General features: G+C 35.2%; 1 protein-coding gene across 8 annotated transcripts in view; it reads right to left on the reverse strand.

Moving 5' to 3' along the window:
• The window catches only part of rudimentary (carbamoyl-phosphate synthetase 2, aspartate transcarbamylase, and dihydroorotase rudimentary), a 186,132-nt gene extending 179,833 nt beyond the window's left edge, over nucleotides 1–6,299 (reverse strand). For all 8 annotated transcript variants that reach the window (XM_067104207.1, XM_067104205.1, XM_067104204.1 and 5 more), the window contains exon 1: nucleotides 5,958–6,299. The gene's annotated coding sequence lies outside the window, so the exon portion shown is untranslated. The remainder of the gene's footprint in view (nucleotides 1–5,957) is intronic.
• Between the last annotated feature and the right edge of the window lie 227 nt (nucleotides 6,300–6,526).

The following is a 6,526-nucleotide window of genomic DNA, read 5'->3' on the forward strand; positions in this document are numbered from 1 at the left end:
TCAAACTCATTCATAGTGTAAAAGTGACTGTACACTCGGGGAATAATAATAATAATAATAATAATAATAATAATAATAATAATAATAATAATAATAATAATAATAATAATAATAATTATTATTATTATTATTATTATTATTATTATTATTATTATTATTATTATTATTATTATTATATTATGCAGACTTACAGATTAATACAGATTCGTGTAATATTTCTACGGGATTTCCTCTCCACTTTATATCTGGTTCATATTTTATACTTTGAAAAAAAAATGTTAACACAGGTTCAATCGTCATTACAAAGGCACGAGCTATATACAGTATATATATATATATATATATATATATATATATATATATATATATATATATATATATGTATATATTATGATTTCGTAATAAAATATTTTTAATACTCTAAACATGAATGTCTTAGCATCCCTGAAAATCTATTTTTCTAAAGATCCAGTAATCGTTATTTATATTTCTGATTATCCCTCATACCTAAATCTGTGCTCATGCTTCCCTTAAGCATTCAAGTGCTAAAAAATTCCTTGTGAATATATCAAGGAGTCTAAGCATCCCATACACTTGTGTCCAGTCAATGCTTAGAGACATAAATGTGTGTAGGTGCTTCAGGAATCACGTAGCTCCATAACACAGAGGCTCACAGGATGAATACTATACGTTATCAGCTCCTTAGAACCTTTAATGGTAAACTGCTCAAGTAAGTGTACAGAATGCTTCAATGAAAAGAAATAACAGTAAATATCAACATGAAACCTAAGAAGATTGCCAAAGGTATGCATCTACCACATCTCAAAATGAAACAGGGACTACAAAATAACGCAAATATGTCTTCTGAATACTTTCACGTTCCCTCTTTCATACTGAGGAAACAAAGAAGGATATGGTCGTATTAATATTCAAGCTTGGTCAGTGTACGTTTCAAGAGGACACATTCAAACATTCTGGGAATAAAAGAGGAAGCCAGAGAATTTCGCAATTTCAAATATGTGATTACAAACGAAGCCATGTTGAAGTAAAAATTCGAAGGGAAAAGTATAATAGGTTTGGAAGGCAATAACTGGTTGCAAACAATGGAAGCAGACACTGTCAGGTATATATTCCGAGGCTAACATTCCTTCGCTATTCCGAAACCCGGCAGCGAACTGCTTTCGCCCTGAAGGTGCAACTCAGGTATCCATTGCATTAGCCCCGATGTTGCCGAAATGGACCCAACCCTACACGGATTATTTTGTAAAGAGAATAGAATAGAATATAGAATTGAGGCCAGAGGCCAAGCCCTGGGACCTATGATGTCATTCAGCGCTGATATAGAAATTTACAGTAAAAAGGTTTTACAGATGTAACAGGAAGTAAACCTCACAGTTACATTATGAATCAATTGTTAGGAGAGGGTGGGAAGTAAGATGGAAGAAAAAGAATATGAACGGAGGTACAGTAAAAGGAATGAAAGGGGTTACAGCCAGGGGCCGAAGAGACGCTGCGAAGAAACTTAAGTAATGTCTACAGTTCTCTGCATGAGTAGCACTGACGGTACTAACGCCCTGCAGCGTATTTTGTAAAAGTTCTTCATTTTCAGCCTTGGTTTCATCCCAACCTTGCTGCTGCTGCTGCTGCTGCTGCAGTGGGATTTGATATTGATTCTGAAAGTAATGATATATTCTTTTCTTTCCTTTCCCCCAGTTTCTGCAGCATTACCAGCCAACTAGAGGACGAGCCACCCCAAACACGTCGGCAAATGAACCAATAAAACCTCTGCTCCGCCGGATAATTAAAACTTTTGTCGACTTGTTTTCCAGAGCTCTAAATGGGCGTTACGTGGACGGGAGAAATTAGCCTTGCAAATGTTAACCTGGAACGCTCTCCTCGAAATGGCTTAGTTCAGGAGGTGAACTACTGCATGCATCGGGGAGACTATTATTCAATTACTTACTATTCCGAACTCTCTTCTTTATGTGTTTCCTGCGATCCGTGTCGTTTTCATAAATGGCTTAGTTCCTGAGAAATACTGCATAGTTGTCAGTAAATAGCTCGCTTTCCATAATTTTTGAGCTTCAGAACTCCTTTCTTTCCTCGGTATTATCTGTGTATCGGGTTACCTATCTTATCTGAGAGTTCTTCAGTGAGCTTCTGATTTTATCAGGCAGTGTACTCTCTTCAATAGTCTTTCCAAGTATGACTGTAAAAATTCTTCTTATTTACATAAGTATATATTAATCAAACATACATAAGAATACGATAAATCATTCATATACAAATGCGTATGTATGCGAATATATGTGCATGAAAAGCTCAATGTGTAATCTAAACAACGCCGGTTAAAAAGAACAAGTTTTCTTTACCAAAAGATTTTATTTTTAATGCACTCTATTTGACGCTAAATTGCAAAGCCTCGCAGCCAAGTAAGCAATCGCGACTCGACCTCCTCCAAGATTGAAAACATCAGACCTTAATTTCTGGGAAAGGGAGAATGACGTCAGCAGCCTATTTGCCTATTCAGTATGAAGGGTGAGGTGCCTTACAATGTTTACTCAAATAATAATAAACATTTACTACAAAAAAATAATAATGTAAATGGGAAATAAGCTTTCAGTAATAATGATAATCAAAAATTAATTTCCCACAAAGTTTTTTGCCTCAAAGTACAGCATGGCTGTTGACTAAAATGAAGATACATCCCCGAAGTAGAAAACTACATCAGTAGCTTGTTGACCCTTATGCACAGTGCATCAAACGCCTCTTATCTTTAGTGCACTACTGCGTCTTCTGGATATCAACGCCACTTGTACAAAACTACTCGATCAACTCAACGCTTTCAAGGTCTTCCTCTCCTCCTCCTTCCTAAGACTTCCACCCATTTTGACCAGCCTATCCTCGCCCATTTTCTCGACTTCACCACTCCACCTTAACACATCTGTTAATCCAATGAAACCGCTTTACCGCACAATGGCAGTGAGGACAACTCATCACTTACTTGCAGTCAACAACCACTCCTCACTTCCGTTAAGGAGAGATCAGCAAACGTTATTTTTCTTCATACATTAAAACGTTTACCTCCCTATTTACACTTGTTCTTCTAAATAATTTCTACAGAAGTTTAGTAAAATAACAAGTACAGCGTCTGTCTTAACCCCTTCTTTAAATCTATGGCTATATACCCATTACCCACTGGGTCGCCTTCAATACTTTCCATCTTCCAGAACCTTACACAAATACTTAACATTTCGTGTTCCGTTTACTCTCAAAACATTAACTGTGTTAACTTCCGCGTTCCGTTTTCTCTACTAAATAAAAAAATCACTCCCGAACACTTTCAGCAGCATCTGATGCTTCTCTTCGTCATCATCTAATAACGCTTTACCGTCCGTGAACATCAGCCACTCACTTTCTGTCCACAACCCTTTTTAATAACAAAACAGCAAATACGTCATCTGTTCTTGCCCTTGTTTCTTTCATCACTCCGGCCGCATAAATATTAAACAGCCACAGAGACCTGACGCTCACATTCAGACCTATTTTGACATCGAACCAGAGATTAGATTGACCTGCTATATACTCTTCACACTCATCTATCTCCGTCCTGTGTCTATTGTGAGATTATATATATATATATATATATATATATATATATATATATATATATATATATATATATGTATATATATGTATATATATATATATATATATATGTGTGTATGTATATATATATATATATATATATATGTATATATATATATATATATATATATATAGAGAGAGAGAGAGAGAGAGAGAGAGAGAGAGAGAGAGAGAGAGAGAGAGAGAGAGAGAGAGAGAGATTTATACACACACACGTATATATATACATACATACATATATATATATATATATATATATATATATATATATATATATATATATATATATATATATATACACAGCGTTGGGGTTATCGTGCTGCAGTGGTTAGGACACTAGCCTCCTTAGAAAGTGGTCTGTAATTAAATTTCCGACCGAGACAGACAGCTTTAAGCCTGTTCCTTTGAATCCTAAAGTGCCAAGTAATTGGTGGACTACAATGTCTCACAACTAAAATGGTGGTCATGGGGTTAGCATCCTCATCCCAGAAGGTTAACACCTCCTTAAGATAACCCTGTACGACAAAAAAAAAAAAAGCTGAATATGGAATTTTATATATATATATATATATATATATATATATATATATATATATATATATATATATATATATATATATATATATAAACGTCCACGAATATGGAATTTTTTTATATATATATATATATATATATATATATATATATATATATATATATATATATATATATATATATATATAAACGTCCACTTGTGCAAAAAAATTGTTAGAGAACCAAGATGTTCAAAACCTATTGGTATTACTTATGAATAGTTGCGCACAAGCCGTTCTGTCAGGCACGGAGTCCTAAGATAGATTATGTTGTGATGAACATCCTCTTGAAACATCTCTGATCTGTTTTCAAGTAAGCCACGGCCACAGGAAATAAGCCTAACGTGCACAGATTTTCTGCACTTTTGCCGAACTAATTCTAGCTATCTATACAAATACAAAATCTGGTTGGAACTCATCGGCAACCCAAGACCTTAAGCAAATGACAACCCTTAAACTTGGAATATGAAACTTCAGAATATTGAATTCTTAACCGAGGCTCAAGGTCACAAGGCCACAGAGCTCTTAAATTCAGCGTCTAACCAAGTTCAGTCCACATCATAAATAAGTACATTAAAGCTACACTGTGGAAAGGGATTGCTGAATAATTATCCGAAATATGCAACACAATATTGACAAGAGGAGGTGCTTTTGATATGACGGTATCAAGAAGTGCAGGGGAGGAAAAGGATCGTTGGGGTGGGGGTGGGGTGGGGCGAAGAGTGAACAATACTCTATGTAAGGTCACAGTGTCCACATACGAAAAAATAACCATTTCTTTGAAAGACCACACACATACACATACACACGCTATATATATATATACTGTATATATATATATATATATATATATATATATATATATATATATATATATATATATATATATATATATATATATATATATATATATATATATATATATATATATATATATATATATATATATATATATATAGTATATATACATATATATATATATATATATATATATATATATATATATATATATATATATATATATATATATATCGGAAACAGAAGAAATTGCTTGACTATATATGAAGGTTATAAAGGCAAAAACAGAGGCAGAGCATTGGGTTGTAAGCCTATAATAAAGATATATCTTAACGCGGAGAGAACACTGACCTGTAGGCCTATAACAATTTGGAAATAATCCAAATGTCTTCCTTTATATGGCTTACAATTTCTGCTGGCATCCAGTTAGAGAGAGAGAGAGAGAGAGAGAGAGAGAGAGAGAGAGAGAGAGAGAGAGAGAGAGAGAGAGAGAGAGAAATCTCTACGGGGATTGCTAATCAGTTTTCAATTACATGAAGCCGCTGTTTTATTCGAGCACATCTCATGCATGTTACATGCATCGGACCTACGCCTAAAGGAATCCTTATTTAATGATTTAATTTTTGCAGAGATGAATACTTTAAACTGTAAACATGACCTTTACTGCCTTGTCACGCTAATGACAAAATTAGCATTACTCCACCTCCGCACTGGATATTAACACTCGTTCAGCCTGCAGTTGTCGGTAATGCAATCATTAATGAAGAAGTTATGGCAAAAAAAATAACGCTTCTAGAATGTCTTTCCCGTAAGCAAGCAAATGGCACTTTAATACAATGACCTCGACAAGTGCTGCATCCATACACTTCAAACCAATAAAAAACGAAACATTAATGAAGAACTAATGAGGTTTGAACAACGTTTTTTGTCATCACTTACCTTTTCCGGATCACTTCATTTCCTTTTATGGCGTTGGTAAAACTTGCTCGAAAGCACCAGACTTCTTAAAGTCATGTGAACCTTCAAATAAATTGTAGCCTTGGCAATGACACTGAAGTGCTTTGTGCTTGTAAGGCAGACGCTGGTCTTCTCGAACGATGGAGGCGCCTTCGGCTGGGAAAAGACCTCCGAGAAATTCGGAGATTCTCGACAACCGAATTTAAATTCAGTTGATCAGATGGCGATGGTGTGAGGCAGAGCCTAAGAAATGGATGCGTTGCGTTGCTTCGACAGAGCTTTCGGTGGACACTGAAGTACTGGCGCTGTTTTCCACCGTTCTCTGTTGGAACCTACAAGCCCCGCCCACCTCCTCCTTCAAAAAGCCTCCTCGCCGAACTTCTGCAAAACAGATAGAACACTATACAGACTCCTCTCTGTCACCAGCCCCTTTTTCTTGTTCTTTTAAAAAATATTCGTGAATTCTCGTACACAGTTCTTCTTACCGCTAATTTATTATTAGATGTCAACGACAAGTGACACTCCGTCAGCAGAACTGACAGCATTATCGT

The sequence above is a fragment of the Macrobrachium rosenbergii genome, chromosome 5 (assembly GCF_040412425.1).
Source record: "Macrobrachium rosenbergii isolate ZJJX-2024 chromosome 5, ASM4041242v1, whole genome shotgun sequence".
Lineage (NCBI taxonomy): Eukaryota > Metazoa > Arthropoda > Malacostraca > Decapoda > Palaemonidae > Macrobrachium > Macrobrachium rosenbergii.